Source organism: Protopterus annectens, chromosome 3.part1 (genome assembly GCF_019279795.1).
Source record: "Protopterus annectens isolate FY-2018-M chromosome 3.part1, PAN1.0, whole genome shotgun sequence".
In the NCBI taxonomy this organism is placed as follows: Eukaryota; Metazoa; Chordata; order Ceratodontiformes; family Protopteridae; genus Protopterus; species Protopterus annectens.
Window position 1 is genome coordinate 183,185,719 of NC_056732.1, and position 27,565 is coordinate 183,213,283.

The window sequence follows — 27,565 nt, forward strand, 5'->3', positions numbered from 1 at the left end:
GGCCTCACTGAGATAGATGCCTGGTGTCAAAGTCATGGTCTCAAGCTCAATGCCAAAAAGTGCATTGTCATCCCCTTTGGTAAAAATTCTGTACCCATGAACTACCACATAGGCGGTAGTCTACTTAACACTGAAAGTGTGATAAGAAACCTTGGGACACAGGTGGACAGTAGTCTCTCCTTTGATAATCACATCGCCAAAGTGGTCAGGAAATCCTTCTATGTGGCACACCTCATCACAAAAGGTTTCTCATCCAGAAAAAAAGAGGTCATTGTTCCCCTCTACTCATCACTCATTAGACCCATTATAGAGTACAACACCCCTTTTGGTAAGTACCTCACAAGACATCTACAACAACTGGAAAGGCCGCAAAAATACCTCACAAAGAGGATTACTGACCTCAAACAGATGCCTTATGCAGACCGTCTCAAAAAACTCCAGCTTTACTCTGTCACATATCGCCTACTCAGAGGCGATCTCTGCCTAACATACAAAGCTATGTCAAACCCAGAGCTGTTGGACATGCTCCACTTAAAGAAATCCCAATCCCTCTGAGCTACACGATCTAGGGACCTAAACCTTGTCACCACAATAAACAGAACATGCCGGAGGGATAGATTCCTGTCCCAGAGACTTCCCATACTCTGGAACAGACTACCTACCTATGTCAAACAGAGCTCCTCATTAGCACTCTTCAAGAAAAATCTTGATGATTGGATTTGTAATAGGAAATTCACCCCGGGGATCACTTCTGTGGTTCTGCTTGACAGGGGCACAAGAAAATAATTTTCTTGGGTGGAGAAAACCAGGGTACATTTTTGGCTAGGCTTGTATAGGCCCTAGGGCCAATAGCCTAGTACCTGCCTATGAATCTATGAACCTATGAACAGACTGACTACTACGCTCATACATATTAACACACTGGCCGTTTTCTCAAAATGGCACTGCTGCCCGCACATGCTCAGTATTTATATGGACGTGATGCATCTAGAAATGCTTCCTAAAGCTACATACACACACTCTGATCTACATCCTCCCTCTTTGAGAAATGATCCATATATGAAATGATAATATTCAATGACATGCAATTTACAGAAATGATCTTCTGACATGCAGTTATACAGAAATAATCATTTGACATGCAATCATACAAAATTAGAGACATGCAAAACAATCATGTCCAGGTTGTTGTGTATTTTACACTAGGTCTAGAAATACAACCTGATCATGTAACATAAAAGTCAGAATTGGATCTAGCAACGGGGACTGTCTTGAAGGAATGTTCAACTTTTGGGACGACTGGGACATCGTCAGGAATGGGAATGGATACTGTGACATGTTCTTTGATACAGACATTGTCATGGTTACTCTGAGATCTAGAGTCTGCACCACAGGTACAATGCTGCAATATCATTTCTGATACAGGAAGAAGATGTCTGCAATTTCTCCTGTACTCTATACCCTCAGATTCCATTAAGTAGGATCTCGGCTCAGCACATATACCTCTCACTTGTTCAGTTTGATCAAAGCCTTTTGCAGTTTGCATCCTCACTGTCTCTCCTTCTTTTAACGGATAAAGAAATCTACTCCTTTTATCATAGCTGGACTTCTCAGAAGAACGTTTCTTAAACAATTGGGCTTTGTTTGCTCTGTTGCTTTTAGTATTAGGCACCAACAAACTAGAACTGATAGGTAAGGTTGTTCTGGTTTGCCTAGACAGAAGTCTTTGAGCAGGTGAGCCAAGTAGGTTGTCACGGGGTATATTTCTGAGATTGAATAAATTAAAGAAGATATCAGTATTGTCATGCTTTGACCTCTCTAGTAATTGCTTTGCACTCTGTACTGCACGTTCAGCAAGGCCATTTGACTGTGGTTATTCAGGACTGCTAGTAACATGGATAAAGTCCCACTCTTTAGCAAATCTCTGAAACAATTGACTGATAAACTGAGAACCTTTGTCAGAAATAACTTAGTTTGGACTACCATGGGCTGAGAAATAACATTTCATCGTAGTAATAACAGTACTGGACGTTAGGTTAGGTAGCAAATCGATCTCAAACCAGTTCAAATAAGAGTCTACCAACACTAAGTAATGCTGATTGTTCCACTCGAATATGTCAGTTGTTACTGTTGACCAAGGTAGTTCAGGAATTTGGATCAGCTGAAGTGGCTCTTTTTGCAAATGCAGCTTAATGCTGTTGCAAACTGAACAAGAAGAAAGCACTTTATTAATGTCTTTTGATAGAGAAGTTCAAAATACTAGTCCTCTCTTCCTTCTTTTGGTAAAATCGGAACCTGGGTGGCCATGATGCAAAATCTGAATGTATTCATGCTGTAAGAAAGTAAGAACAATTACTTTTGGACCTTTGAAAATGATACCTTCTTCCATCAACAACTCATCTCTATATGGAAAGTAAGGTTCTACTTTTGGAGGTACACAGGATTGCATTGACAGCCATCCTGCATTGATGAAGTGGTGGTGCTTTTGCAAAACTGGATCAGTCTTTGTATGATCTCTCAGCTCATCAAGTCTCATGGTAGAAAAAGTATGCACTTCCATGACATCAAAGTCAAAATTCTCTGCATCAAGTGGTTCCGTAGTATTTCTGGGTGATCTGGATAAGGTATCAGCTGGATAAAGAAGTTTACCCTTTGTATAGACCATTTTGAAATTATACTTTTGCAATTTGAGCATCGTTCTTTGTAGTCATGTTGGAGCTGAATGCATAGGCATCTTTAAAATAGTGACTACAGGTTGATAGTTACTTTCTATCTGGATAGCTCGGCCATAAATATAATCATGGAACTTCGAGCATGCAAACACAATTGCCAAATGTTCCTTCTCAATTTGAGCATACTGCATCTCAGTTTGGGTAAGAGTTCTAGATGTGTAGGCAACAGGTCTGCCTTCTTGAAGAATAACTGCACCAAGACCGAACTTTGAAACATCATAGGAAAGAAGTACTGGTATGTGGACATCACAGTATCTTAATGTAGGTGGGTTGGCAGTTTGCTGTTTGAGATAAACAGATGCTTTCTGTTGTTGTTCTAACCGTGACCATGCAACATTTTTTATGTGTCAGCTCTCTTAAAGGTGCTGATAAATCACTAAAGTCAGGTATAAATTTACCCAAATAGTTAACCATACCAAAAAAACGCTGTAGAGTTTGGACATTGTCTGGAGCAGGCATCTCAAGAATGGCTGCTTGTTTAGAAGGATCTGGTCATAAGCCTGTACTAGTAAATAAATGACCTACATAAGGGCCTTATAGAAACAGACAACAGGTGCCAGAGCCATGGCCTCAAGCTAAATGCCAAAAAGTGTATAGTCATCCCCTTTGTCATAAACAAAGTGCCCACAAATTACCACATAGGTGGTAATCCATTAAGTATGGAAGAAGTAATTAGGGACCTGGGGACCCAAGTTGATAGCAATCTCTCATTTGACAACCACGTGGCCAAAGTGGTTAGAAAAACATTTTATATAGCCCACCTAATCATGAAGGGATTCACATCTAGATCAGGGGAGGTCATTGTGCCTCTTTACTCATCCCTCATCAGGCCCATAATTGAGTACAATGCCCCTTTTGGGATGTACCTTACCAGACACCTGCAGCAACTGGAAAGACCCCAAAAGTACCTCACCAAGAGGATCAAAGGGCTCAAACAGATGCCATACACTGCCGGTTAAAGAAACTCCAGCTCTACTCAGTGGCATACCGCCTGCTCAGAGGCGATCTGTGCCTGATGTATAAAGCCATGTCCAACCGAATTAATGGACATGCTGCACCTCAGAAAATCCAAATCCCATTGAGCTACGCTCGAGACTTGAACCTCAGCACTGAAATAAATAGGACATGCTGGAGGGACAGATTCATAACCCAGAGGCTCCCTTCACTCTGGAATAAAATCCCAGTCCAGGTTAGGCAGAGTCCCTCATTGACTCTCTTCAAGAGGAATCTTGATGAGTGGATGGGAGATCGTAGGTTTACCCCGGGTATCACTTCTGTGTCACTGTTAGACAGAGGCACAGTATGCTAACCTCGAAAAAGGGCATAGCAAAATTCATTTAAAATGGGTGGCAAAAGCCAAACACACTCTGGCTAGGCTTATAAATGCCCTAGGGCAGATAGCCTAGTATGAACCTATGAACCTATGAACTTCTGGTAGTCTGAATTTACACTTCAGGGAACTGAACTTTAAATTTACTTCATGCGCTCTGTTCAGAACTTTCCTGAGGTTTCTGTCATGCTCTGCTTCACCATTACCTTCAACCAATAAATCATCAACTATTATTGCACACAGGTAGCCTGAAAAAAATTTGCTCTATTGCACACTGAAAGACTTCACTGGCAGAATTTATTACAAAAGGTATCCTGAGGAATCTGTATCTACCAAATGAGGTACTGAATGTAGTCAGTAGTGAAGATTTGTGATCAAGCATTACTTGCCAAAATGACCTCTTTGCATCTAAGACAGAAAAAACAGTGGCCTATGACATAAGGGTGGCATCTCCTCAACTGTATGCATAAGATGATGAGGTTTCTTTAATGCCTTGTTCAGATCTCTTGGGTCAATGCATATTCTGAATTCATCTGAATTTTTCTTATGAGTAGTTCCCATGGGCAACACCCACTCAGTTGATTCAGTGACTAGACAAATCACATCTTGCTGCACCATTTTGTCTAACTTGACCTTTAGTTTGTCCTACATAGCTATCGGAAGTGTTCTTGCTGGTCTGACCACCGGACTGACTTCTGGCTCTAACTGCATGGAGTATACAACTGGAAGTCTGCCTAGGTTGTCATCGAAAACATCAGCATACTCTGAGTAAATAGTATCACTGAAGCTGGAACTGAAACATGTGCTTACATGATGTACTTCTTTGGTAAAAGAAAGCAGTTTCATTTTCAGAGTGTCCCTGAGGCCTAATAATGACTGCACAGGTCTTTGGACTACATAAATTTGAAAGCTGTAACTGTTCCCAGACAAATAGCATGAAAGCACACTGAGCCTTTAGTTTGAATCTCTTCACCTCCATAAGCAACAAGCTTTGCACAATTGACCAAATTAAGTTTCTCATCAGCCCTCACTTTAGTAAATGTTTCTGCTGACATTACATTACACTTTGGACCAGTGTCTACTTTGAGCTCTGTGGGTTTACCATTGATCAGGACAGTAGAAAATGCTTCATTCTTTGCCAATAAATCTACTGCATTAACCTTTTCACTGACCACTGATACACCATCTACATAGAAAGTAGGGTTGCCACTCTCTACATGATCAACTTGTTTTTTGAGTGACCTTTCTTAATAACTGAATGAGGCTTGCTTGATTTACAAAACTTTTGAAAATTATTCCATTTTTTACACTTGTGGCATTGCTGACCAAATGCTAAGCACATCTCTCTTTTAGACTCATGACTGGCACAACAATTATGACAGTTAACAATAAGACTTGACTTGGGTTTTGCTGATTCACCCTTGTACTACACCGAACATGCTCTTTTTACTGAGCTAGTCTTGGAACTTGCTAGAAAGCTATGGGTTCTCCCTGCCACACCTGCAGGGGTTGCAGCTGCCATGTGTTTAGGCCTGTTTTTGCTTGCCACATGTTGCATGCTGTCTACGTTTGCGCTAGAGGATGTTGAAGCCATGCTTTTATCATTTGCAAGCATATTTGATTACCTTTCTGTGAGCTCATGGATTTGACAAATCTCTAAGTCTTTGCTTAAAGTTAAATCACTGTCACGAAGCAAAATAAGAACACTATGAAATCACTGTACTTTGTGAAACCACTGCTTATCGGTCTAAGAAATAATTCAAAATGATTGTACTTTGCAAATGAACTGTACTTCCCATACTCTGGAACAGACTACCTACCTATGTCAAACAGCTCCTCATTAGCACTCTTCAAGAAAAATCTTGATGATTGGATTTGTAATAGGAAATTCACCCTGGGGATCACTTCTGTGTTTCTGCTTGACAGGGGCACAAGAAAATAATTTTCTTGGGTGGAGAAAACCAGGGTACATTTTTGGCTAGGCTTGTATAGGCCCTAGGGCCAATAGCCTAGTACCTACCTATGAACCTATGAACCTATGAACAGACTGACTACTACGCTCATACATATTAACACACTGGCTGTTTTCTCAAAATGGCACTGCTGCCTGCACATGCTCAGTATTTATATGGATGTGATGCATCTAGAAATGCTTCCTAAAGCTACATACACACACTCTGATCTACATCCTCCCTCTTTGAGAAATGATCCATATATGAAATGATAATATTCAATGACATGCAATTTACAGAAATGATCTTCTGACATGCAGTTATACAGAAATAATCATTTGACATGCAATCATACAAAATTAGAGACATGCAAAACAATCATGTCCAGGTTGTTGTGTATTTTACACTAGGTCTAGAAATACAACCTGATCATGTAACATAAAAGTCAGAATTGGATCTAGCAACAGGGACTGTCTTGAAGGAATGTTCAACTTTTGGGATGACTGGGACATCGTCAGGAATGGGAATGGATACTGTGACATGTTCTTTGGTACGGACATTGTCATGGTTACTCTGAGATCTAGAGTCTGTACCACAGGTACAATGCTGCAATATCATTTCTGATACAGGAAGAAGATGTCTGTAATTTCTCCTGTACTCTATACCCTCAGATTCCATTAAGTAGGATCTCGGCTCAGCACCTATACCTCTCACTTGTTCAGTTTGATCAAAGCCTTTTGCCGTTTGCATCCTCACTGTCTGTCCTTCTTTTAACGGATAAAGAAATCTACTCCTTTTATCATAGCTAGACTTCTCAGAAGAATGTTTCTTAAACAATTGGGCTTTGTTTGCTCTGTTGTTTTTAGTATTAGGCACCAACAAACTAGAACTGATAGGTAAGGTTATTCTGGTTTGCCTAGACAGAAGTCTTTGAGCAGGCGAGCCAAGTAGGTTGTCACGGGGTATATTTCTGAGATTGAATAAATTAAAGAAGATATCAGTATTGTCATGCTTTGACCTGTCTAGTAATTGCTTTGCACTCTGTACTGCACGTTCAGCAAGGCCATTTGACTGTGGGTATTCAGGACTGCTAGTAACATGGATAAAGTCCCACTCTTTAGCAAATCTCTGAAACAATTGACTGATAAACTGAGAACCTTTGTCAGAAATAACTTAGTTTGGACTACCATGGGCTGAGAAATAACATTTCATTGTAGTAATAACAGCACTGGACGTTAGGTTAGGTAGCAAATCGATCTCAAACCAGTTCAAATAAGAGTCTACCAACACTAAGTAATGCTGATTGTTCCACTCAATATGTCAGTTGTTACTGTTGACCAAGGTAGTTCAGAATTTGATCAGCTGAAGTGGCTCTTTTGCAATGCAGCTTAATGCTGTTGCAAACTGAACAAGAAGAAAGCACTTTATTAATGTCTTTTGATAGAGAAGTTCAAAATACTAGTCCTCTCTTCCTTCTTTTGGTAAAATCGAACCTGGTGCTATGATGCAAAATCTGAATGTATTCATGCTGTAAGGAAGTAAGAACAATTACTTTTGGACCTTTGAAAATGATACCTTCTTCCATCAACAACTCATCTCTATATGGAAAGTAAGGTTCTACTTTTGAGGTACACAGGATTGCATTGACAGCCATCCTGCATTGATGAAGTGGTGGTGCAGCAAACTGGACCAGTCTTTGTATAATCTTCAGCTCATCAAGTCTCATGGTAGAAAAGTATGCACTCTCCATATCAAAGTCAAAATTCTCTGCATCAAGTGGTTCCGTAGTATTTCTGGGTGATCTGGATAAGGTATCAGCTGATAAAGAAGTTTACCCTTTGTATAGACCATTTTGAAATTATACTTTTGCAATTTGAGCATCGTTCTTTGTAGTCATGTTGGAGCTGAATGTATAGGCATCTTTAAAATAGTGACTATAGGTTGATAGTTACTTTCATCTGGATAGCTCGCCATAAATATAATCATGGAACTTCAATGCAAACACAATTGCCAAAAGTTCCTTCTCAATTTGAGCATACTGCATCTCAGTTTGGGTAAGAGTTCTAGATGTGTAGGCAACAGGTCTGCCTTCTTGAAGAATAACTGCACCAAGACCGAACTTTGAAACATCATAGGAAAGAAGTACTGGTATGTGGACATCACAGTATCTTAATGTAGGCGGGTTGGCAGTTTGCTGTTTGAGATAAACAGATGCTCTCTGTTGTTGTTCTAACCGTGATCATGCAACATTTTTTATGTGTCAGCTCTCTTAAAGGTGCTGATAAATCACTAAAGTCAGGTATAAATTTACCCAAATAGTTAACCATACCAAAAAAATGCTGTAGAGTTTGGACATTGTCTGGAGCAGGCATCTCAAGAATGGCTGCTTGTTTAGAAGGATCTGGTCATAAGCCTGTACTAGTAAATAAATGAAAAAAAACTCAGTCAATATTGCACATGTAGATATTGCACAGAATATGAGACAACACTTATTCTGTTTGCATGAAATGTTATTTTGCCTCCTCATTATTGCACAGCAGTAAGGGAAGAACCAGCCTAGCTATAGCACCATTTAGAGCAATTTGCATTAAGTATTGAACAGAGAAATTTTCCCTTCAGCTATGTAACTGGTTGATCTGACGACTGTTACTGTGTATGTTATTAGAGTTCAACAGTCTGATGGCTTGTGGAAAGAAATTCCTGCTAAATCTGAATGACTTGCCAAACATATTGCAGTATTGCCCGCCTGAAGACAAGCAGTAGAACAGTCTATGAGCAGGGTACGTGAGGTCACTATCTTTTTGGCTCTGCTTAGACACTGAGCGTCATGCAGGTCCTGTAAAGGTGGGAGAGCTGACCCTATAATCCTCTCTGCTACCCTCACCACCCTTTGGAGAGCCTTGCAGTACAAAGCCTTGCAGTTCCCATACCAAACTATGAGATTGCTTGTCAAGGTGCTTTCAATGCTACCTCTATAGAAGGCTTTGAGGAAAGAAAGTGGAAGGTTTGCTTTTTTCAAACTTCATAGGAAGTGTAGACATTATTGTGCCTTCTTTACAATGTAGTTAGTGTTTGTTGACCATGGCAGTCCTCAGAGATGTGCACCTCCAGGAATGTGGTGCTCCTTACCCTCTCCACTGTTTCCTCTTTAATTCTGAGTGGATAATGTGCTTCCTGAGTCCTCTTGAAGTCCATTATTAACTCTTTGGCCTTATTTACATTCAAAGCCAGGTCACTGATGTCATACCAGTCAATCAGATGGTTCACCTTCTCTCTGTAAGCTGTTAAGACCTACAACTGTGGTATCATCCACAAACTAGATGATTTGGTTCGATCTGTGCCTTGCGATGCAGTCATGCATCAGCATGGTGAACAGCAGCAGGCACACAGGACATCCATGAGGGACTGCCATGCTCAATGTTATGATCTTTGAGTTGTTTTCACCCATGCATACTTTTTGGAGTCTGTCAATGACAAAGTCCATTATCTAGTTACATAAGGGAGTGCTGACCCCCAGCTGGACCAGCTTCTCTATCAGGTGTTGTGGAATGACAGTATTGAAGGAAGAGCTGAAATCAATGACTAACATCCAAACATAGCACTTTTGATTTCCAGATGTGTAATGGATTTGTGAAGTGCTAATGAGATGGCATCTGCTGTGGAGCAATTGGATTGATAAGCAAATTGGCGCAGATCCAGTGTTGCAGGTAGGGTTGATGATAGTCCTTAATCAACCATTCATAGCACTTCATTACTGTGCAGATGAGAGCAACTGGATGGTAGTCATTTAGGCTTGTTGGCTGAGACTTCTTGGGCAGTGGTATGACTGTTGTATTCTTAAAGCACTTGGGCACTATGGCCTGGCACAGTGATATGTTGAATATATCTGCAAGTACTGTTGACAGTTGAGCAGCAAAGTCTCTGATTACCCATCTCTGAATGTTGTCAGGACGAGCTGCTTTTCTAGGATTTGCTTGGCTTAAGGTCCTCTGAACATCTGCTTGGTTGAGGCAGAGCACTTCATCACCTTGTTTGATGGGGAGTTTTGTTGCCATGGTATTGTTTCCTTCATTGAACCTGCTGAAGTAGATGTTAAGCTCATTTAGGAATTAAATGTTGTTATCATATTGAGTGGAAAATGGCCTGTAGTCAGTTATATCTTGTATCCCTTGTCACAGACGCCTGGACTCCCTCAGGTCAGAGAAGTGACCTTGAATTCTCTGACTGTAGGCACGCTTTGCCTCCTTTATTCCTCTGTTAAGTTTTGCCCTGGCCTCCCCGAGGATGGTTACCTATCAAAACATCTACTCTTCATAACATCTAAACTCAAAACATCAAGACCATAACATCTAAACTTCAAAACATCTAAAACTCATAACATCGAATCTCAAAACATTGAAAACTACAAAGCGACTATAAATAACACCCACAGAGTTTTTACTATGTTTATGCAGAGGGACTTGCCTCCATCCCCCCTGTAAATTAAATATACTAACTCCAAGGTCACACTACAGTGGGGGAAAAAGTTAATTTCCTAACCCCACTGTAGTGCGACCTTGGAGTTGATATATTTAATTTACAGGGGGTGTGGGTGGTGCAGGGGGACTTGCCCCCCTGCACAAATGTAGCAAATAGTGTGTGTGGGATGTTATTTATAATTGCTTTGTAGTTTTTAATGTTTTGTGATTCGATGTTATGAGTTTTAGATGTTTTGATGTTTAGATGTTATGGTCTTGATGTTTTGAGTTTAGATGTTATGAAGAGTAGATGTTTTGATAGGTAACCCCCCGAGGACATCCTTGTCCTTTGATTAGAAATTTTCAAGTTTTCAAAAATTTGAAAATGGAGCTTAACTAATGGAAACGGTATTCGGGTTGACCATAAAATAGCACAGCTTTTAGTCAACTTGCTATCATTTATTGGTTGCAGTAACTGTGAAGCTGTGAACAAGAAAACATCTGCAGACTTCTGTTGTTTTGGACAGATTTTTTTAACATCATGTTTATCATAACTTGGTTCCAAAGAAGAATGTGACCGTGTCTCAACAGGAGGCACCTTTGCTTTTAATGCTGCATAATCAGAAGGTTGAGGATCTGCTCCTCTCCCAGGTGCTTGGAGTCATTTTTCTATTGTTGACACTACAATGCAACCTATGGTGGGCTTTGGATGAGATGTTAAACTTAGATTACAGGGCAACATAAGGTGGACTTTGGATGACATGTTAACTAATATTACAGTGCAACATAAGGTGGGCTTTGGATGACATGTTAAGCTAATATCACAGTGCTACATAAAGTGGGCTTTGGATGAAATGTTAAACTAAGATTATAGTGCGACATAAGCTGGGCTTTGTATGACATGCTAAAATAATATCACAGTTCAACATAAGGTGGGCTTTGGACGAAATGTTAAACTAAGATTATAGTGCAATATAAGGTGGGCTTTGGATGAGATGTTAAACTAATATTCTGTTGGTGGTAGCTCAGGAGGATGTAAAAGATCATATGACACTTATTAAAAATGTATTTAAAAAAATAAGTGATGTTCCCAGGTATTCTGCCCACATTTCCATTAGTATGAGTGCCACCTCACATCTCCCCCTGAAAAGAGACCACTGGTGTAGTGGATCTAAATAAAAACATCATGTAGGGCCTGAGACTGAGACTCTATTTTCCTAGCATCTGGATGCCAAATGATCTTGCTGCATGAAATGTAAATGCAGACACAAGAAACCTATATTTTTTGTGCCTGCTCCTGTGACTTTACCCATTAGGAGTAAAATGCCACAATCTAACTGCCATGGGAATAGCATTAAAACATTTGCATTTTCTCTCGAGGAAAATGTGCAGGGAGGTGACAGCTGTTTCTACCAGGTTTTGGTCCATTATACAGTATTATAGTTGCCGACATTGTAATTTATCTGAAAAATTATTTATTTTTATGTCAGTTAATTAGCAAGTGGTGTCTAACCTTTACTCTAGGAAGCTACTTATAAGCATGCAGTGCTTGTTTTTATTGTGTAACTGTTATGCTTTTTCTTTCTTTGAACTTGAGCAGCTCTAGGTGTTTGGGGAGAAATTGTAGAGATGAGTAAAATATCACCATTTATTGAATATTATGGTACAATGCCTACTTCATGATAGAGCTGCAGCCAGAGTTTTTGCTATCTATTTCTAGGACAAGATCTTAATATCTTAAGATCTGATCTTAAGGTTTCATGGTTAATAATATAAAACACTAAGATGTTTGTGCTTACAAATGTAAGGTGAAATAATATCAGAACTTTAAAACTTTAAATAGCATAAGAAGCAGTGAAAACTCTGGGATTTATTTCTTACCAAAGCTAAGGTTGCCGCCCATCCCATTATCAGCAGGACACTCACAAGTTGAGCTACCTCATCCCGCTGCCCACTCTGTAAAGCAGTGGGACTTTAAAAGTCCCACTTTTCAATAATGACGAATAACTGTGGAAAAGCTGTAAATACGTCCATTTTTTCTACGGCAATTCGGTTACATCACCAATGGTGACAAACCCGGACCTACAGCCAGAACTGTTCACTGTAAGGTCCAGGTGTTGTAAATCATGCAGCAATTGGCTGCAACTCATGAAGGTGGCAGGAATTTAGTCAGGAATAGCCCTACAACAAATCAAAACAATATCAATATCAGTTTTACTCCATAAATCGTTCATAAAAACAGGCCTAAAATATGCAATTTCTCTCCAACTCTGAACCTCTTCCCTGATTATAGCCAATACATCAAACATCTTACTATTTAGCAGGAAGAGACAATGTTACCACCCATCAGATAGTAAAGATACATGCTCACTATTTTGCAAAAAGTAAGGAAACTCCGGAGAAATTGCTGCTCAAAGATTGGGGCTGTAGAGCATTTTTTTTATTAGCGCTTCTACAGCCACTATTAGAAAACTGGGATTTAGCTTTTCATTTTTTTTTTGTTATAACCATGACCAGGACAAGTGTTAAGAGAAAAAGTTTTAAAACATACTATTATTTGTCTCTTTCTCCCATCTAGCAAAATGAATATGCTATTTGCTGAAGTGTTGGTAAGAAAAGTCATTGAACCATGTTTATTAAAGATGGGCTTTATCTATGATAGATGTAGTTTGCTTATGAACTTGAATAACATCTGTTTTCTATACTTCTGAATAAGAGTTAATTTACTGAGGCAGGTTGTGGAAAATTCCAGCTACCACTGTTGAACTAAGTATGCTGTACCTTTTTGAACGTTCTACACTAACTGTGGTTTTGAGGTAAACGTTCTACACTAGCTGTGGTTTTGAGGTAAAGCATTCTTTTCTGAGGTAAATTGTGATCCTAGATGTTTTTCATAGCCAACTGTCAACTGTTAGAAATGTAACAAAAGCTATTTTGGCTAGTAACAGGAAAGTATAAAAGTTGATGTCAGTAAACAAGCTGATCAGATTGAAATCATCTTGGCCAACATGCTGCTGTAATCTGGTTAACTGCAAATAAAGAAGTTTTTCATCACCTGAGGCAGATGTGACTCGCTTGAATTTTTTCTTCTGACAACAAGCAAATAAGAAAGTAAGCCAGCCATCAATCCATCAAGCCAACCCATACCTCTGAACACTCCAAATTTTCACAGAATGTCCAGATTTTTTTTTGCCTCATATTTTTTGATCTATTCTTCATAAAATTTGTGCTTTTCTGGCAAGTCATTGGGAAGATCTGAGGACTGATGTCACTAAATAATAACATAAAGTTCAGTTTCAGACTTCAAATCCATCAGAAAATGTATGTTAACACAAACCTTGTTACTCAAGCAACTTTCTAAGCTTATAAGAGCAATATTTAAAACATGTCCCTATTTTTGAGGGATGGGGGTTATGTTTAGTGGTACCCTTAACTGCATCTCCTTCAACACTGCTGTGATGATGTACTGGTAGTGGGTGCGGTCAGTGTCATATTGGCTACACCCCCATGTCCCACATTGGCCCATTTAAAAGGTGGCAACCCTAATCATTAAATGTAACTCTAGACTCTGCCCACATGGGGTCTAGCATCTTGATTTTTTTGTCTACTTCCAGGTATCCCACAATGCGGTGTTTCACTTTAAAATATTAGATCATAGCCCCTAAACTCTTGTCAATGCATTGATTTCACATGTGCTTTCACATATAACCTACTTTCTTTTAGTCAGTCAGGTTTAATTACCATTTTTGCTTTTTGATGGCTACTTAAAAGGCAAACAGGAATAATCACACAGAACAGTATTCTCAGCACATGTACTTTGTCTCTTGCTATAATCTATCAATCACAGCAGTAAACAGCTCATATTTGCCACTTTGACAGATACAAGGGGGGTGTTTAGGGGAAGGGAGATGAGCTTAAGGACTACAACTCAAGCTTAACAAAAGAATGAAAATTGGCTACTTTAGAAAGAAAAAGAAGTAACAGGCACTGAGAAATTATAGCTGAAGCAATTGTTCTAAATTGGTTTATTTAAATGTTTTTGTTTATATGTTCCCATTTTCTTGCCAAGTATGAGATGATTCCAAGTGAATGCTTTGGAGCTAAACACTTGAGCGGGAAGAGAAGAAGTATGTAAGACTTTGTTGTATTTGACTACTCCATAGTTTGATTTTCTCAGCTTTAATGTTCTTAGTTTGTGACTCTGAACAACCAGACACTCCTCAGAGGTCACCATGGAAAAGATCCTTGTACCTAGGACATTTGACCACTTTTTAAGTAAGTAAAACAGCACATAATGTTATTACCAAAGATGGCTAAGTGAATTTTGGAAGTTCTTAGGAATGATGGATGCAGACAAATAACTTTGTGCATTTTTGAACATTATTGACATATATCAAATCCTTGTGTATGTTTATGAAAAGTCCTCAACCTTTGAAATTTTGACTGTGTTGAATGAGTGATGGCCAAAGGTAATTGCAACAATGCAAATTAGAGTGAAAGTGAAATACCACTGGCACAGAGCAATGCGATTGGTCAAATGTGATGCTTTAATTATCAGATACTAGCTTATTCTGCTCAAAAATGTCATCTAGAGATATAGGTATGGAAGGTAAAGATATTCAATTTGTGAATAGGTTTGATAGGAGACATAGATGATAAGTGTTAATGAATGCTGGATAAATTAAAATAAATATGAATGTAACAAATGGAAGATGTTGAGAGTATCTCCCTCTTACTCTGGTGTGGGTAGAGAGGAATTGATTCAGTATCAGAGATCCAAGTCCAGGAGGATGAGGTGCCCAAAACAAAACCAATAAACAGGAAAAAAGCACCAGCAAGCTGTAACCACCTTAAAACATTTAATGTGTTCCACAGCAAGCAAAGCCCAACACAGCACACAATGATAACGCTGAAACTACTACCAGTTCGTTTTCGTCTCCAGGACTGTATGCCAGCTCATTACTCATGATACCATTATGACAAAGAAGAAAGTGTTAAACAAAACACAAGATCAATAAAGAGAATTATTAGACACAGGAGCCATTGTTTTCCTAACTCCAGGTTTCATTAAGGAAAGGGAGTTTTGCAAACTCAAGGAATACATACATATATGCATACTGTAAGAGCTATACCGCTCAACCTCTTACCACAAAAAATCTGAACAAGGCCAAAAATAATGGGGGGAGACAAAGCCCAAAAATAGGGAGACATTTTAATATTGCTCTTATAAACTTTGAAAGTTGTTAGAATAAAAGGTCTTGTGTTACCATGGATTTTCTGAAGGATATGAAGTCTGAAACTCAAATGCCTTTCATTATTTATCAAATTTAACTCTCACTGATTTGCCAGAAAAATCCAGAAAATCACAAATTTTATGAGGAATAGACCAAAAATATGAGTAAAAAATCAGGACATTTTGTGAAAATCTGGACAGCTGAGAGGTCTGGTAAGAGCAGGTTTCACTTGTCTATTATTTAATATCTGTAATAAAATCACAGTAATAACGTTATTCATTACAGTTATTTCCAGCTTCAGTTCTAGTTCTTCCAGTTATTTCAAGCATAATACATTTTTTTTTCACTTCTTACACATACATGTTGTTGCCTCACAATAAGACGCTGTCCGGTTCGATTCTCAGCTAGAGCGTCTTCTGCATGAAGACATGCATGAATGGGTGTACCTTCGTTGAAGGTTGTGCGTAAGGGCTGGCAACTCAGCATGTACAAATCTATCTGCCAATCATTAGCAGACGGGAGTTCCGCTGTGGCGACCCCTAACCAGGAAAAGCCGAAAGACACAACAACAACAACACATACATATAGATATTTACAAACATACATAAACTGATATAAAGTACAGGTATTATACAACTCCCCCCCCATTAATATTAAAAAACGTGCATGCTGATTGGTCAGCGTGCACGTTGTAAATCAGAGTTATAGTAATGGAAAAAGGTCCGGTCGCCCGGACTTTTTCCATTACTATAACTCTTTTTTCTCACTGTTTCGCTATGTTAAACTCAGCTTTAAAAAAAGCAACGGAGGTTCTCCGTTGCTTTTTTTAAAGCTGTCTAGCTATGTTAAACTCATTTAACATAGTGAAAACAGTTTGTACAAGCAACGGAGAACTTGCTTTCTCCGTTGCTTTTGCCCACAGTTCTGATGTACTGCGTAGGCATACGCATGCACAGAACATCAGAACTGCCACAGAATACCAGACAGCTGTGGAAGGGCAGCAAGGAGGCTTAGGTTCATAGGTTCATAGGTTCATACTAGGCTATCTGCCCGAGGGCATTTACAAGCCTAGCCCATAGTTTTGTGGCTTACGCCACCCCTTTAGTATGGGGAACTATACCCATTATTTTGCTGTGCCTCTGTCGAGCAGTGACACTGAGGTAATCCCTGGGGTATATCTGCGATCTCCCATCCATTGGTCAAGATTTCTCTTGAACAAGGCCAGCAAGGTGCTCCGCCTCACATATACCGGGATTTTATTCCACAGCATAGGGAGTCTTTGGGTGATGAATCTATCCCTCCAGCACGTCCTATTAATAGCCGTGTCGAGGTTTAAGTCTCCTGCCCTTGTGGCTCTGACGGATCTAGATTTTTTGAGGTGAAGCATATTCATCAAATCTGGGTTTGACATGGCCTTGTATGTTAGGCAAAGGTCACCTCTGAGCAAGCGACTGAATAGAGCTGGAGTTCATTCAGTCGGGCAGCATAGGACAGATGTTTGAGACCCTTTATCCTTTTGATGAGGAACTTTTGTGGCCTCTCCAGCTGCTGCAAGTGTCGGGTCAGATACATTCCGAATGGGGCATTGTACTCAATCATTGGTCTGATGAGTGATGAGTATAGGAGACTATGACCTCCCTTGATCTAGATGAGAATCCCTTCATGATAAGGTGGGCAATGTAGAAGGTCTTCCTAACTACTTTAGCTACATGGGTGTCGAATGACAGACTACTATCAACCTGGGTCCCCAGGTCCCTGATAACTTCTTCTGTGCTCAGTGGATTGCCACCTATTTGGTAGCTAGGGGTAACCTTGTTTTCCCGAAGGGTATGACTATGCATTTTTGGCATTTAACTTTAGGCCATGGCTCTGGCACCAGTTATCCATTTCTGTGAGACCCTTCTGAAGGATATCTGTGTCAGATGTGTTTTCTACTATGGCGCCCAGTTTGCAGTCATCTGCAAACTTTGTCAGCATAACCCTCCTGTGTTTGCTTGTACTTGGAAAAGTAGATGCCAAACAAGAGTGGGCCCAGGAATGAGCCCTGTGGTACACCACTTGTGACAGGCTTTGAGTCTGACATGGCGCCAGCAACTCTGACCCTGTGGGTTCTGTCACCCAGCCAGTTTGCAACCCATCTTGTGATGTATGGGTTAACATTTAAGCTGATGAGTTTTTCAATGATACCCGAGTGGGGTATTGTATCAAGGCCTTCGCCAGATCGAGGTAGGCTGTATGGACTGCCTTTCCTCATCAATGGCTTTGGTGACTGTTTCAAAAAGTCAACCAAGTTTAGAAGGCATGATCTGCCTTTGACAAAGCCAAACTGGGATGGATCCAAAGTCTGCAAATTCCCTATGTCTTTATTTATGAGGTCCATTATGATCCTCTCCATGGCTTTGCAGATAAGGCTTGTCAAGCTAATGGGCGGTAATTTCCTGGGTTGGTGGAGGCACCGCCTTTGTGAAGTGGGACCACAGTTGCAGTGCGCCACTCCTGGATCCAGAGGTAAGACTATGATTAAACAGCTGTCCTAGCTGTGGGTTTAATTCCTCGTTGAGTTCTGTGGAGCACACAGCCGGGGACACCATCAGGTCCCATGGATGCTGTGTTTTTGCTTTGGAGAGAGCAGTTCTCACTTGGGCGGAGATGTTTGGGGCTGCAATCGCTGGTATAGATATCTCTCCTTTTGGGGGGAGAAGTTTGCACTGAACCTGTCAGCCAGTATGTTGGCAATGTCTGTAGGATCAGTAATCTTCACATCATTTTGAACTAGTTCTGAGCATATCTGGGAGTTTCCTCCCAGGTTTCTAACATAGCTAAAGAAGGCCTTATGATTGTCTTTTGAGTCTTTAGCTATTTTTCTCTCAAAATTTGCTTTGGATGATTTTATGAGAGCTCTTAGTTTTTTACTTATAGTGATCAAGGGTGTCTTACCTTTTAAGGATTTTGCTCTATCTTGTAGTAGCTTCCTCCTTTTGTTGTAGAGTTTGTTTATGGCTGGGGTCCACCAGACTGGACGCTTGCCTTTGGTACAAAGAGTCTTTGTTTTGCTTGGGATTGCCTTATCCATGCAGTCCTGCAGGTGCTGGTAGAAGGCATTTGTAAGTGATTCAGCGGCTTGAGTACTGTTTTCTGCCGGCTCAGGGGCCTTAAAGGAGACCACACTAGTCTTTAGAAGTGTGAGGTCGGCTTTGAAGTTCTTTACTGTGGTCTTTTTATTTCAGGTGGGGTGGGATGAGGACCTCCAGCGAGATTAGTTTGTGATCTGATCTCACCAGTGAGGGGTATACTTCCGGTGTTGAACATTGTGCTCCCATGTTCGTGATGATGAGATCAAGTATGTTTTCTCCTCTTGTGGGGATGGTGACTAGTTGTTCCATGGCATTTGAGTTTATGAATTCCAGGAACTTTTGGGCTAGGGTGTTTGGGCTTGAGTAGTGTTCCCAGTCTATATTAGGGTAATTGAATTATACAATGCCATTATTTAAGAAAAGTAATTATTTTTTTTCTTAAATAATGTCATTGTATAATAGCAATAACCCACTTCTGGGTGTGGGTAATGCTGGATTCACCCACGGTTGGCTTTGTTTGGCCACTCAGGCTTCACCCTTGTGACCAAACCACGCCAACCGTGAGTAAATCCAGCATTACCCACACCCAGGCGTGGGTTATTGCTATAGTAATGCCCTTCTAGCTAGTCAATATACCAACAAAGTCACCACAAAAATACGGTTCCGAGATACTCTTAAAATATCTAAACTACTGTTTGTTTTAATATAATTTGGTAGTTTATTCCATGCATCAGTTACTACCTCAGAGTATCAAGTATATTTTGCATTTCTATATAATTTCTTACCCTGCTATTCTTTGATAACCACAGATATTTCCAAAGGTAGTTGTCTTTAAATGCCCCATAGTCCTGAACAAGGGCTCTTCTTAAATATCTGTATGAAGCACTGTACATGTTCAAATATTCTGATGTTTCATAATAACTTAGACTTTTATATCCTTGCATGCCCTTGGTATATTTCTACTGTATTCTTTCCAGCTTACTCATGCTAGATTTCTTATAAGTGTTCCATATTATTATTCCATAGTCTAGTTGGAGTCTACTGTAACAATAATCATTTAGTCACTATGAAAAAGGAAACACTTGTTGGCATTTTGTTGAGATGTGCGATAATATGAAGGCAAGGTTGAATTGTTACTCCTTGTAATAATATCTTGTGGAATGTGAGTGTCAGCAAAATGTCAGTAAAGTAGTTATTCATAAGTTTGAGCATTTGCTAGTAAAGTAGTACACTAATATAGTCTGAGTAAACATTGACAAAGTCATCCAAACATCCAGGGATTGCTCATTTCATTAAAACTTTGGTTTGTAAGTGTAGTGCATGTGAGAGGGTGGGTGGTATTGAAATGATCATTGAGGTATATGACCCCCCCCCAGAAATGAAGTAGTTTTTCCAAAGAGGTTGAAGACGGCATAAAGTCCAACACAGAAGAGTTGGAAAAATAGCAGAGCAAGAATTGGATCTCAGGTTAGTTTTCCAAGTTGAAAAAAAAAGGAACAATCCATAACAATAACAAAGAGAGAACTTTATTAAAATAATAAACAACTAGCTTTCAGGCACAACTGCTCCTTCTGAAGTGAATCCAGACAGAATTTTTCTAGCACAATTAAATGGCAAATTCAATCACATGACTTACTGAGTAAAATAATCCATTTGGTGTTTTATGGATTGTTTCTTAAGTATCAGTTTATGGAAGAGGAAATTATTCAACCTTGGCTTGCTAGCATTCAATAATGTAATTAATATATTTTCAGCATTTCAGTTTGGTTAACTGTATCTATCACCTCCCCTTACTGTATTATAGACCAGTTGTAAATATAAACATGGAAACTATGGTCCACACCTTACTCATATAAATGTTTTGCCATGCTTTGCTCAGGCATTCTTATTAGAGGCATTTCTTATGTGAGTGTGAGATGTGTTCTCATATTCTGGCTTTCTACTTTCAATTAGATTTATCAACATAGAAGACATACATTTACATAATTTCACTTAAAATATAGCATTTATGGGAGTATCCCTAAACTCGATTGTGCTGTTGCAATGACTTTGGGTTATACACACATCATATGATTTTCTGTCAAGTGTATTCCTTTCACATAGTTCTCTAAGTTTAGTCCTTTTACAGGCTTGTGTTACAATTATATTTGGCTCTAGCTTAGTTAGTGCAATCCACACTTCAATTGAAGCATGACTGGATTTGAAGAAAACTACTGCAGAGTTTATGCATCAAATTAAAACAGTCATGGAAAATTCTGATTCTCAGCCCAGGTCTGTTCAGGCTACACTGATACAGCATTATGCAGAGTTAACATAGCACAGTGCCATCAGTGCAGCACATTCTACAGACAGGAGGGAGCTCCTGGTGTGCCATCAGTGCAGCACATTCTACAGACAGGAGAGAGCCCCTGGTGTGCCATCAGTGCAGCACATTCTACAGACAGGAGAGAGCCCCTGGTGTGCTGTCAGTGCAGCACACTCTACAGAGAGGAGAGAGCTCCTGGTGTGCTGTCAGTGCAGCACATTCTATAGACAGGAGGGAGCTCCTGGTGTGCCATCCGTGCAGCACATTCTACAGACAGGAGAGAGCTCCTGGTGTGCTGTCTGTGCAGCACATTCTACAGACAGGAAGGAGCTCCTTGTGTACTCATAGCAACTTCAACAAAAGGTGGCAGACCTAGAAAATCATGTCTGCAGAAATAATCTGCTTATAACAGGCCTGCCAGAAAAAGATGAAGGTATAAAACCAAGAATTTTTCTATAAATGGAATTATGTGCTTTGTCAAATATCTCAAATCCCCCTGTTATTCACCTTTCTCAAAGAATTATGTTGTACTTTAACCTTAAGGGTGCTGGTGTTTATAATTGAAGGAAAAAGATGATACAGTTGTTAACAAAATGGAGAGAGCAGGTGTATCGGCTACAATTAATTTTCTAAGGAGTGATTTCATTATCTAAAAGCGACATGCAGAATAAATTCTCCTGAAGAGACAGAGAGCTTTATTACAGGGCATTCAAATGCAACAGCTGAGATATGTGTGGAAGTGATGAAACAAAGCCCTGACCAGTCTGTAACCCAAAAGAAAAGGGACAGGACACCCTCAATATCTCTAATAAAACCCCAGTGTATAGTAAAGGTATTCTCTAAACACTGGGCATACAAATGTGAGGAGGGGAGCAATAAGAAAGGTGTAAGACAACTATTTCCTAACCTGATTCCAATAGACAACAGATTTATGCCTTCCAATAATCTGGATAAGGCAAATAGCCCAAATGGTCAACAGATTTACCCCTCCCAGAATCTGGATAAGGCAAATAGCCCAAATGGTCAACAGATGTACACCTCCCAGCAATCTGGATAAGACAAATAAACCAATTGGGGAACAGATTTATAGCTCCCAGCAATCTGGATAAGACAGATAGCCCAAATGGTAAACAGATTTACCCCTCCCAGAATCTGGATAAGACAAATAGCCCAATTGGTGAACAGATTTACCCCTCCCAGAATCTGGATAAGGCAAATAGCCCAAATGGTGAACAGATTTACACCTCCCAGAATCTGGATAAGTCAAACAGCCTAAATGCTGAAGATGGCTTGTCATTTTTTGCACCTGATTTTTCTGTGGAAAAAATCTCCTCACTTGAAGAATCTTGGGTGGATGTTTCCAATCCTGCATCCTCTACTTCTAAGGAAGCTAGCCCTAAGTCAGGCCACCCACAGGCCTGAAGGAATAATAAGCTTTAAATGGTTGTATTTGTATTCCTGGTAATTCTAACCTCCCACTTTTCTATTATTTTTACCATTTACACTTTTCAGGGAGGGGGCATGGCACATTTATGCTTTGTTACTTTAGTCTGTATAAACCATCGTATTTAGCCTCTAGTGGTAAATTTGGTTTGTTTAGATACTTGTGAACACAGCATTTTCTTCTATAAACATTTTTTTCCTGTCCAGGTCTATGGCAGTTTATGGTGATATGCTGTACACATGGCTTGATACTGGCAGTGTGGGCACAAGCTAGTGCTACAGTGGGGGTATACTTGATGGCGTACATTTTTCTTCCTTGGTGCCACGTCTGTAAGATCCTGCTTTGCATCTTTTTTAAAGGCAAGTGTTTTTTAACATTACTTCATCAGGATTTTAGAACATGATCCTTGTTAAATTCATGGTGATTTGCAAATATGGTACAACAGCTGATCCTGTGACAGTGTATTTTGCTGCACAGAAAGGCTGTGCTGCAGGGGAGAGGTTCATGGTTGTCTGACATTAGGAGTTTTCTTGCTTCAAGGTTTTTTTTTTTTGTAAATTAATTTTAGTTTGGTGGCTAGTCATCCAAACATACCTGCATTGAATCCAGTATTAATACGCATAGTAGAATTTGCATGCTAACTCTTAGGTTGCTGAAGTTTAGCTTATTTGTCCCACTATCACCAGTTCTATTTATTATTTGTCTACTTTAATCTATTACAAAGGTTTGGATGCTGATATAATTCACTGAACCCAGTGGTTACATGAGTAAGGTGGTAACTAATAAGGTATTTGACTTGAATCTTGAGGACATTTGAAGAACACGCCACGCCCTTAAAAAAAAAAAAAAAAAGACTTTTTCCATGAGCAATATGGGGAGGTGGTTCATTGCTCTAAGTCTCATATACTATGTCAGGGAACTGGAGCTCTTTTCATGAGCATTATCAGATCATGATATAGTAAGACTAGGGTTAGAATTTTAGTCTATGGCAGCACTTCACAGGCAATGAAAATTTGACCCCTTACTGTTAAAAAATACTCAGTTCACCAAATCCCGTATGGAATAGATGATATGCAGATAACTGTGTACTGTAGATTAGAGACCCAGTGGGGATGTTTATTATTTCAACATGTTTAAAAGGACTTTCATTTATTCCCACTACGTATAGTAGTTTTGAAGAAACTTTACGTGACTTTAAGCTGTTTGTACGTAATTTGTCATTAAGAATAGAGTTTAGAGGTAATATGGATGCCACTTACAATCAGGGTATGAAAAGACCCAGTACATATACTCCTCCCTTACATCCATTGCTAGCAGCATATAGTAAGCTAGTGGAAGATGATTTATATAGGATGAGAAATCCCATTAACTATAATAGAAGAGGTAAATATAATTTGACATTCAAACAGAAGGAGGCTTTAAATAAGTTACGAAATAATACCACCATTACCATCAAGTCTGCTGACAAGGGAGGTGGGATAGTTGTTATGGATAGTTCCAAGTACCAAGAAAGCATGCTTGAGATGTTGAGTGACAGGAATTATTATATTCCTACTACCTTAGAAGCAGTCAACCGGTTGACTGATAGGATACACAGTATGTTGAATGATCTAGTAATGAGTAAAGTAATAGATTTTAACTTGTTTAAATTTTTGGAAGTTATATATCCACTTATCCCGGTCATCCAAGGCCTTCCTAAGATACAAAAGGATAGGGAGAATCCGCCACTAAGACCTATTGTAGCAGGAAGGGTTGGTCTACTGAACCCCTATCCATCTATTTAGAGAAGCATTTGAGACCGATAGTTGATGCCAATATATTTATCTTGAAGGATACTAAACAGTTCCTGTTAGATTTATATGGTTTTATTGCAACGGTACCATCCGACCAAGAATATATTTTTGTCACTATGGATGTACATTCCTTATTTACAGTGATTCCTAATTTGGAAGGGATAGAGATGGTAGACAGTTATTTAAGGAGAATGTCAGACAAGGGTGATGTTGAGATAGATCTATTAATGACTTTTTTGGAAGTTATACTGGAATTTAATACATTTTGCTTTAATGATAGGTTCTTCCTACAGAGGGATGGCGTGGCTATGGGCACTTCTTGTGCCAATAGCTACGCCAACCTGTTCATGGCTGAATGGGAAAACAAATTTATGTTCCAGATGTCTCATTTTAAGAATTTTGTTCCTTTTTACAGACAGTTTGTAGATGACCTGTTCCTTTTGTGGACAGGTACCTCTGATGATTTAGATATTTTCGAATATGAGATTAACTCTGTTACTAGATATCTTAAGTTTACAGTTGACTGATCTTCTACTAAGATTCCATTCCTTGATATTTATATAGAAAAGCTAGGGAATGGAATGATTAATACAGGATTATATAGGAAGTCATGACATAAGAATGTTTTATTACATCGTCATAGCATGCATCCTGGCTATATATATATATAATAATATTGTTAGAGGACAGGCCATGCGTATTTCCAGATATAATCCACTGGATTCCAATTTCAGGAAAGAATTAGATGACTTACATCAGAGGCTAGGAACACGGAATTATTATGGTAGGGATTTGATTAATGGAACACTTGACATAGATGAGTTGAGGTCTAATATAGCAGCCCCTTATTTCTCAGATAGGATTCAGAATTTTGATACCATAGGAAGTAGAAGGCCTAGAGCAGAAATGGAGTCCAATAATGCAGTTTGCCCTATTTTTTATACTGAAGATGTAGGGACTATAAAAGATGTCATTAAGACCCATTGGCACATTTTATTAGTAGATCCAACTATCAAAGAAGTTGTAGGAACTACACCGAAATTTGTATATAAGAATAAAATGAACTTGACGAGACTACTACATTATTCGAGAAATAACCCACAGGATGGTTTCAGTGAACTTCAAATTACATCACCCTGTAATCACTGCAATTTCTGCTTTTTGATTGACTCTAATCCTGTGTTTACACATCCCTCTGGATATGGGGTTTTTAAGTTTCGAGCTAAGGGTAATTGCATGTCCACTGATGTGATTTATTTAGCATCTTGTGTGGGGTGTTCCGCTTTCTATGTTGGTAAGACCAATAGGAGTTTGAGGGACAGGATGCGGGAACACACCTATCACATCAGGATAGGATCTGTGACCAATGCCCTAGCAAGACATGTTACAGAGAAAGGAGAAGGACATGATTTCAGGTTCAAAATGATAGAAAATATATCTAGAAGTATCAGAGGAGGGGACATTAAGACCTTCACAGAAGCAAAAGAGACAAACTGGATTATGAGATTTAGATCAGATTCCAGCCCTGGTTTGAATGGTAAAGTTCCCATTCAACCCTTCCTTAAGATGAGGAAATTAAGGGCTTAGACCTTGTTTTTACTGCTGTTCTCTTTTTTACATACAGTTTTAGATTTTTACTTTCCATTACATAGTACATCACCATTTATATTTGTTTCTAGAGATACTACAAGTCAGACATTTACATTCACACTGAGGTTAGATCCTTAGCTGGTATTGTTTATGTACACATATATATGTCATTTTTATGTTGGTTTTTATTTTTTCATGTTGCAGATATAATACTATTTGAATATATATATACGTTTTTCAGATAGTTTTTACTGCATTTGATTAACATTGACTACACCTCTTATATTTTGTTGTATTTATGGACAGACATTTCATATATATTTGCTATGTTGTTTTTATAATATATTATACATATGTATCTATTTGTATATATACATTTTTTAGATAGCTTCTACTGTATTAGATTTAGGTTGATTATACTTCTCATATTGTGTTGTATCAATGGATAAATTATGTACATATGTTTTATACAGTACTTTCACTTTAAGATTGATTGAATTTCCCGCTGTTTTTTATATTTAAACTGATGGATTTAGAGACTGTTATAGGTCTGATGAAGCCGTTTGGTGAAAGCGCTAACCTGTTTGTGTACTATCATTAAATTCCCATACTGAATTAGTTGCTGCTTCGTTTGTTTGCTGCTTTTGATATACTGCGGCTATTGAAGTATTGAGGACATTTATATGCCGTTTTGGACTATCTACTGTGTTTTGCTCTTGGCGTTTGTTTTTGGTTACCTTATCTGGATTTCAGCTTGTTCGGAGAGCATATTTACTCCAAGCAGGTTCTTATTTTATTTGATGTTTAAAGAGATGGTTTATGCTGTGGGTTTAACTTAAATTGTCATAAAACATTCCTTGTTCCTACTAATGATTTTACTTTAACACTTTAGCTGTCAAATGACTTTCCTTTACCAATAGTAAGGAATCACATGTATAAAGGAATTATTATGACTGTTAAAATGGATAAGCAAATAGACAGTAACACAATACCTCTAGTTCAATAAATACTGGTCAAAATCCTTCATTTACAAAGATAAAACCTTCCTTTTCTAAATAAAATAAAAACAATTAAGATGTCTATGCTCCTTAAAGTGTTATTTTTGTTACAGCAACTACCACATATTACCTTAATGAACTTTGTTACAAAATGTCAAAAGGTTGTGGGGAATTGTTTATAGTGTGGAAATATCAAAGGTTATGAGGAATGTGTATCTGTTAAAAGGGAAGGGAAGCTTTGGTCTTCCTTTTTGTCTTTGGAAGGCAGTCATAGGATGGTTCTTTCACAGATCTAGAGAAATCATTTCCCAAATACAGGTAAGAGTGGGTGTTATGTATCTATGGAAATAATTTCCCAAATATAGGTAAGGATGGATATTATATTATAGTCCAGGACTAACCGCTCCTCAAGCAAGACATCATTGCTCAAGGTTTGGGACCCAGGAGGAACGGAACATTGGCATAACTCCATTCAAGGACATACATATACAAAGAGGCTGGGACTAACATATATATTTTTTTGAATAACAGATTAATTAGGATTAATAATAAATCTATCAGGTGGTCAGATTGGATCAGTTCTGGCATTTTTGTATGTCACACATCTTGAAGAAGGCAGTACATTAAAGGCATTATCCTCTCTGGATCTTAAATGT